The sequence below is a fragment of the Halichoerus grypus genome, chromosome 3 (genome assembly GCF_964656455.1).
Source record: "Halichoerus grypus chromosome 3, mHalGry1.hap1.1, whole genome shotgun sequence".
Classification (NCBI taxonomy): domain Eukaryota; kingdom Metazoa; phylum Chordata; class Mammalia; order Carnivora; family Phocidae; genus Halichoerus; species Halichoerus grypus.
Genome location: NC_135714.1, coordinates 35,762,012 through 35,770,205, shown reverse-complemented (window position 1 = coordinate 35,770,205; position 8,194 = coordinate 35,762,012). Strand labels below are relative to the sequence as shown.

The following is an 8,194-nucleotide window of genomic DNA, read 5'->3' as shown; positions in this document are numbered from 1 at the left end:
TAACTGAACCTTAAATCCAAAACCAAAAACATATTCTGATTTTTTCAAGGTTTGCATCAGAAATATATAATAAAATATATTTAAAATATTCTTACCTACAGTGATTTCTAAACTATTGTGTTTATCTTTTTTTATGGCCATTGTTAACTTCTATCTCTCCCTGCTTTCTAGCTTAAAATATTTTAGATAGCTTGGAGAATGTGTATTTGTCTAAACTGTTTTTTTCTAAACAAGAATCTCTCTGCTCTTATTGCTTTACAAGTTTCTAAGAGATTATTTTAAGTGACAGTGAGAAACAGTGTTTACTTATTGAGAAAAAAAGTTGGCAACATTTTTAATGCACTGTCCTTATAAGCCAAGATACATTAGAGCTCTAAAATGTGTTAAGACATACAGTGAAATCTACTTACAGGGAAAATAGAAAGGCCCTGATCTCATTCCTGTTTTTAGTATCTAGTGTTGACATGCCTACATCTACAGTTGGCTGAAATTGCCTCTGGTTGGCAATTACCATGCCTGCCTCTGAAAGTATAAAAACATCAAATTAGCACTAGAATGAACTTCTGACCCCCAAAAGGCATAGTAATAGCTGAGGGGCTGTGCAAGACTTTGCTAGTCTAAATAGTAAGAGTTGCCATTTTGTAGCTCAATGTATACAAAAATATTTACATGGGTTGAATTTTTTTTTATATATAAAAAGTTGGGCTACCATGTTTTTCTCTATTTAAATAATATAATGATTATCCTCTGGTATCATGACATAAAGTAGCCATTACATATTTGGTGTTCTTTTCATGTATACCTAAGATTCTATCTCATATTTAACTTTGTTGACTAGTCGCTTTTTGATAGACTATTTTTTTGCTATCACACACAATGCTACCAATTATATTTTCAACTTAAATATTTTTTTAAAGATTTCATTTATTTATTTGAGAGAGAGTGAGGGAGACAGAAAGAGAGAGAGAGAGCAGGAGCAGGATAAGGGTCAGAGGGAGAAGCAGACTTCCCGCCAAGCAGGGAGCCCGATGCAAGGCTCAATCCTGGGATTCGGGATCATGACCTGAGCCGAAGGCAGACGCCCAACCAATTGAGGCACCCAGGCACCCTCAAGTTAAATATTTTTGTTGAAGTATAATTAACATACAATGTTATATTAGTTTCAGGTATGCAACATACTGATTCAACAATTCTATACATTTCTAAATGTTCACCAACACAAGTGTAGTCATCATCTGTCACCAAACATCATTATAAGATTATTGACTATAGTCCCTATGCTATACTTTTCATCTATGTGACTTATTTATCTCATAACTGGAAGTTTGTACCTCTTAATCCTCTTTATCTTTTTCACCCACCCTCCTACTCACCTCCCCTGAATATTACTCAGCCATAAAAAAAAGAATGAGATCTTATCATTTCCAACAGCATGGATGGACATAGAGTATATTATGCTAAAATATAAGTCAGATAAAGACAAATACTATCTGATTTCACTTATATATGGAATCTAAAAAACAAAATAAACAAGTCAACTTAAATATTTTTCACATTGAGATTTCTATAAGAGAGAAGTCTAGAAGGGGAATTTTAGGGGGCAAAGGCTATGCATCTTTTAAAAGAATCCTGATAGTCACTGCTTTTGTTCTCTGAAAATCTACACGAATTTATGCTTTCACTAAAAATTGATGTGAATGCATATTTTTTTACTTTCTTACACAATATATTAGCAATTTATCTATTAGTTCCCATGAAATATAAAGTATTTTGTTATTGGGGTGCCTGGATGGCTCAGTCGGTTAAGTGTCCAACTCTTGATTTCAGCTCAGGTCTTGATCTCAGGGTCGTGAGATGGAGCCCCGAGTCAGACTCTGTACACAGCACAGAGTCTGCTTGTCCCTCTCCCTCTACTCCTCTCCCCACTTACACTCTTTCTCATAAATAAATAAATAAATAAATAAAATCTTTTTTTTTTAAATAAAGTACTTTGTTACTTCAAGTTGTGTGTTTTTAATTATTAAATAGTTTGAACATTCTTCTACTCACTTATTGAATTTCTCTATGACTTTTTCTGGCATTATCATAGCATATCATTTGTCTATGACTTCTATTAATTTATTTGCTTTAAACATATTTTTTCAGAAGCTAATTTTGGTGTGATACTTATTGATAAATTTCAAAGAATGGAAAATAAGTAATAATGTCTTCTCATTGTCATCTTTAAATAGAAATTTCTATAATCATTCATTGCAATTCTAATTTTTGTTTTCCAAATATTGAAGATATTTTCTTATGTTGCCTAAGTATCAAGCATTTTTACCTTCTTGGTGGAATGTAACTTTTAGATTAGCTGTAACAATTTTAAAATGTAATAATGCCCTCTTACCACTCCTTTTAAACATCATGGAAGTATTAGCAAATGCAATTTGATAAGAAAAGGTAATAAAAGGTATAAGATTGGGAAAGAAAAAAATAAAACTATCTTTGCTTGTAGATGACATTATCATCTATGTAGCTATCTGGAAGAATTGACCAAAAAATCTCCTAAAACTAATAAGCAATATAGCAAGTTTGCAGGATACAAGATTAATATATAAAAGTCAGTCACTTTCCTATATACTAACAATGACTGAGTGGAATTTGAAATTAAAACACAATACCATTTACAATAGCACCTCCAAAATGGCATATATAAGTATTAATCTAACAAACTCTGTACAAGAGCTATATGAGGAAAACAATAAAACTTTGATGAATAAAGTCAAAGAAGTAAATAAATGGGGAGATATTCCATGTTTGTGGATAGGAAAATTCAGTAATATTAAAATGTCGATTCTTCTCAACTGTACGGATAGATTCCAAGAATCACAATTGAAATCTCTGAATGTTATTTTGTAGATATAAACAAATTGATTCTAAAATGCATATGGAGAGAGAAAAAGTTCAGAAGAGTCAACACAATATTGAAAGAGAAAAACAAGAGTTGGAGGACTGAATTACTTGACTTCAAGATTTACTATACAGCTACCATAATCAAGACATTGTAGTGCCGAAGAAAAGAAATAGATCAGTATAACAGAATAGAGAACCCAGAAATAAATTCACACAAATATGGTCAACTGATTTCTGACAAAAGAACAAAGGCAATACAATGGAGCAAAAATAGTCTTTTTTAACAAATGCTGCTGAAATAACCGGATATCCATACACAAAAATATGAATCTAGATGCAGATCTTACATCCTTTACGAAAATTAACTTAAAAATGGTCACAGACCTATATGTAAAAGGAAAAATTATAAAGTCCCCAGAAGATAATATAGGAAAAAATTTAGATGACCTTGGGTATGGGGCTGACTTTTTAGATATAGCACCAAAGGCAAGAACCATGAGAGAAATAATTGGTAATGTGGACTTGATTAAAATTAAAATCTGCTCTGCAAAAGACAATGCCAAAAGAATTAAAAAAAAAAAAAACACATACTGTGAGAAAACATTCGCAAAACACACATCTGATAATGGACTATTATCCAAAATATATAAAGAACTTTTGAAACTTAACAATAAGAGAACAGATAACTTGATTTAAAAATGGAATAAGAACTTAACAGATACCTCGCCAAAGAAGATATGCAGATAGTGAACAAGCATATGAAAAGATGCTTCAAGGCAGGTACCATCAGAGAAATGCAAATCAAAACAATGAGAAACCACAACACATCTATTAGAGTGGCCAAAGTCTGGATTACTAACAACATCAAGTGGTGGTGAAGATGTGGAGCAGTAGGAACTTCCATTCATTGCTGGTGGAAATGCAAAATAGTACAGCCACTTTGGAAGAGAGTTTGGCAGTCTCTTAAAAAACTAAGCATACTCCTGCAATCACACTTCTCGGTATTTACTCAAAAGAGTTGAAATCTTATGTTCACACAAAAACCTGCATACGGATGTTTATGGCAACTTTATTCATAATTGTCAAAATGTGGAAGTAGCCAATATGCACTTCAGTAAATAAATGGATAAACATACTGTGGTACATTCAGACAATGGAATATTATTCAGTGCTAAAAAGAAATGAACTATCAGTCCATGACAAGACATGAAGGAATCTTAACTGTATATTACTAAGGGAAAGAAGCCAATCTGGAAAAGCTGTATACTGTACGATTCCAACTATATGACATTCTGAAAAAGGTAAAACTATGGAGATGGTAGAAAGATCAGTGGTTGTCAGACACTGGAGAGAGGAGGAGGGATGAATAAGCAAAGCACAGAGGATTTTTAGGGCAATGAAAATACTCTGTATGATACCATAATGATGGATACGTGTCATTATACACTTGTCTAAACCCATAGAATGTATAATACCAACAGTGAATCCTAATATAAACTATGGACTTTAGGTGATTATGATGTGTCAATGTAGGTTCATCAATTGTAACAAATGTACCAGTCTGGTGGGGGATATTGATAACAGGGAGGATATGTATGTGCAGGGCCAGACAACATATGGGAGATCCCTGTACCTTTCCCCTTGGCTTTGCTGTGAATTTAAGACTGCTCTAAAAATACAGTGTTTAGAGCCACATGGAGAGATGGCACTGATCTGGAGGGCAGCCACTACCACCACGTGCCTCTTCAACAAGCCCAAGGGTGAGATGACCCCAGAGGAGCTGCAGAAGCGGAAGAAGGAAGAGTTTAACCCGGGTCCACTCTCTGTGCTCACACCATCAGTCAAGAACAACACCCAAAGGCTCATCAGCTGCCACAACAAGAAGAAGTTCCTGGGTCATATGAAGGCGGCCAATAGGCACTACAGCATGGTGCTGGAAAATGTGAAGGAGATGTGGACCAAGGGCCCCAAGACTGACAAGGGCAAGAAGAAGTCCAAGCCAGTCATCAAGGACCACATCTGCAAGGTGTTCTTGTGTGGGGACTGGGTCATCTTGGTCCTGTCAACCCACTCATTGCTGGCGAGTAGGGGCCCCTCCCCACCATCAGAATTCCCTCCCTCATCCTGCAGAGACCTGCCCTTTGTAATGGGAATAATAAAATCTTGTGTTTTTTTCTAAAAAATAAAAAACAATTTTTAAATTAAAAATATAGTATTTACATAAGTAAACAATAAAATAGAAAAATGTAATTTTTAATAATTAATTTTCATCATTTAATATTCACCTTCTCCTCTATAATTCTGCTTTGGTATAAATATTCTCCCTCTTGCTTTCTTCTTTTGTCAGTGTCTCTTTGGGCTGCTATAACAAAATCCCATAGATGGGTGGCTGATAAACAGAAACCTATTTCCCTCAGTTCTGGAGGCTGGGAAGTCCAAGATTAAGGCATGGGCAGATTTGGTGTCTAGTAAAAGCCTGCTTTCTAGTTCTAGATGGCTGCTTTCTTATGGTGTCCTCATATGATGGAAAGGGTAAGGATGCTCTGTGGGGTCACTTTTAGAGGGGCATTCATCCCATTCATGAGGGCTCTACTTTCATGACCTAATCACCTCTGAAAGGGCTTACACTGGGGATTAGGTGTCAACATATGAATTTTAATGAAACACAAACATTCAGTTTGTAGCATGTGTCCTGTTTTATTTGCCCCCTAAACCAATGTGTTTCAAAAGGCAATTTTACCTTATTGAACATTAGTTTCGCTTTGGTAAATCCAAGATACATTCACTGAGCATGTACTAAGTACATAACTAGCACTCCACTGGGCATCATCTTGGTTGTAAAGAGGCTAATAAATAAGACAATCAAAGTTTCCTGTACATTTAATTTATATCTGGAATAGCTATCAGAATTTTACATGTAGTATATAAATTATCCCTCCCAACACCACCACCATGAGGTAAATATTATTATTATGCCTATCTTAGAGATAAGACTCAGAAGGTTAAGTAACTTGCCTGAACTAACATAGTAAAAATGGAGCTGGATTCAACAGGCTCTTACAGTCTAAGTAGGGTCACATATATTATAAATATGAAATATTTCTTCAAAGACTATTTTAAAGACCTATGATGACTACAAATTCTATAGCAGTTCAGTGGCACAAGGTGAGCAAGAATGGGGTGATTAAGAGAGCTTTCATAAAGATGATAGGACTTAACTTAGGCCTGGAAGCATAAGTAGATTTGGCAGGTTACAGGAAAGGATGAGAATTTTCTAGTACAGACATCATGAGCAAAGTGATGGAAGTGGGAATGATCAAAGAAGGTTTTTGCTACTGATATAGATCGGCCTGCAGAGGCAAGTTTCATATATGGTCAGAGAGTAGTCATTTGGTGGGTTTAATTGGTATCCATTTCCTCTTCTACAGATAAGAACACAGCAATTTTTATCCAGCTGTCCACATTTCCTTGCTCAAATTATACATTGCATAGTTTGATTTCACTATTTGAGCAAGGTGCAAGGAAAGTGATTCAAGCCTAAGTCAATATTGTCTATATTGCTTTATTAAATGATGGGCATCTGACTTCTTCTGGTCCTACCATAATTCTCTCAAATGTAGTCATACATACACATACGTAAATAACGAGGTACAAGAGGCATCACGGGACCATGAGTGGAGGGAGCATTCTGCCAAGAATGGAGCTAACATTGAAGAAGGAGAGCTGTGAAATTGTCCTGGGTGGCTCAGTCGGTTAAGCATTTGCCTTAGACTCAGGGTCCTGGGATCAAGAGCCGCATCGGGCTCCCTGCTCAGCGGGGAGCCTGCTTCTCCCTCTCCATCTCCCCTTCCCCTGCTTGTGCTGTCTCACTCTCTCGCTCTCTCTCTCTCTGTCAAATAAATAAATAACATTTTTAAAAAAATTTTTGTTTAAAAAAATATGAGGTCCTGGACATGCTGAGTCTTTGTACCAGTCCAGTTTAGAAACTATACTTTAGTGGCAGAGAATACATTCCTTTGTTTTTAAATAGAGTTTGATTAGGGTTTTTCATTACAAAGAAAGCATACAGATAATGACATATGAAGAAGGTAATGGGAAAAGCATAAATTAAAAACAAAAACATTTTGCATCAAATTATGACTCCCGCACTTTCTAGATGAGTGACATTTTCAAGATCTTTAACTTCTCCCTGAGTCTCAGCTGACTCGTTACAAAATAGAAATAACCTAATTACAAAGCATTTAGTATAGACAGAATTGACAGAATGGGATTAGATGGGATAAGAATTAATATGTTCCTGAGCAATTCAATTTTGATAAAAGTGTGTTACAATGGCCTTAAAAGTGTTCGCTCAAAGGGACGATATGATGAGAGGGGTTTAGTACATTTATTTGAACACTATTTTGCTTAAAGAACTCCAGGAAAAGAAACTAGAAAACCCTAATAGTAATTAAGCATGGAGATCAGGGTCTGTGTTAGGGTATTGAGTGCAGGAACAGGAATGAAAAGACTTGCTGGAGGAATATTTCAAAGACCAGAAAAAAATAATTGATCCTCTAGTTCAAAAGAATAAAAAAAATAATATTGGCTTAGTTCTGCTGAAAACTGACATTCTAAATGGCTGTTCTATAAGAAAATAATAATAGTTCGGTTTACGGTTCAGCAAGAAATTAATAATTGAGCTATACTTGGTGTTGGAGTTTTGTAAATCTGTGCTTTTCCATCTGGTGTGTAGTTCACAGTTCAGTTAAAGACCTTGCTAAAACATATGATGCCTTACTACACAGCCGAGAGCTACAGAATAGAAAAATATATTACAGTGAAATATTAGGTTTGTATTTGGTAGAAGAGTGCAGAGGAATGTAGAGTAGTTGAGATTAGGTTGAGAGTAAAATAAGTCAGACAGCCGGAATTTGAAAGAAACGCTAACTTAAAAATAGTCATAGGTTTGGCCATGTTTATATGCTCGGGGAAAAAAATGTAAACACTTCAGACTGCTAAATTTTTCTCCAACCAGGAACTATGTTTACAAAGATAAAGAAAACTGAAGAGTTCAAAAATGCTTAATAGATATAGAATAAAACCGCAGATTTCTTGGAAACGATGGGTACAGGGAATAACTGAAGTACCTAGAATAATAACTTTATCTATAATATCGATTTGGTTATTTTCAGTAGGTTCTTATTCAACTTCTCATTTCTCTAAAAATAGCTCAAATTTTGAGGTAGATTGTGGGTGGTATATTGAGGGCATTCCCTTCAGAGAAATAGAGATTTCTGCCCCTGATATTCCTGCTATG

The 8,194-nt window shown here is 35.2% G+C and overlaps 1 pseudogene; it reads left to right on the top strand.

Annotated features, from left to right (window-relative positions):
- The first annotated feature begins 4,648 nt into the window (after window positions 1–4,648).
- LOC118523365 (small nuclear ribonucleoprotein Sm D2 pseudogene) lies at window positions 4,649–4,983 on the top strand (annotated as a pseudogene).
- The last annotated feature ends 3,211 nt before the right edge of the window (window positions 4,984–8,194 follow it).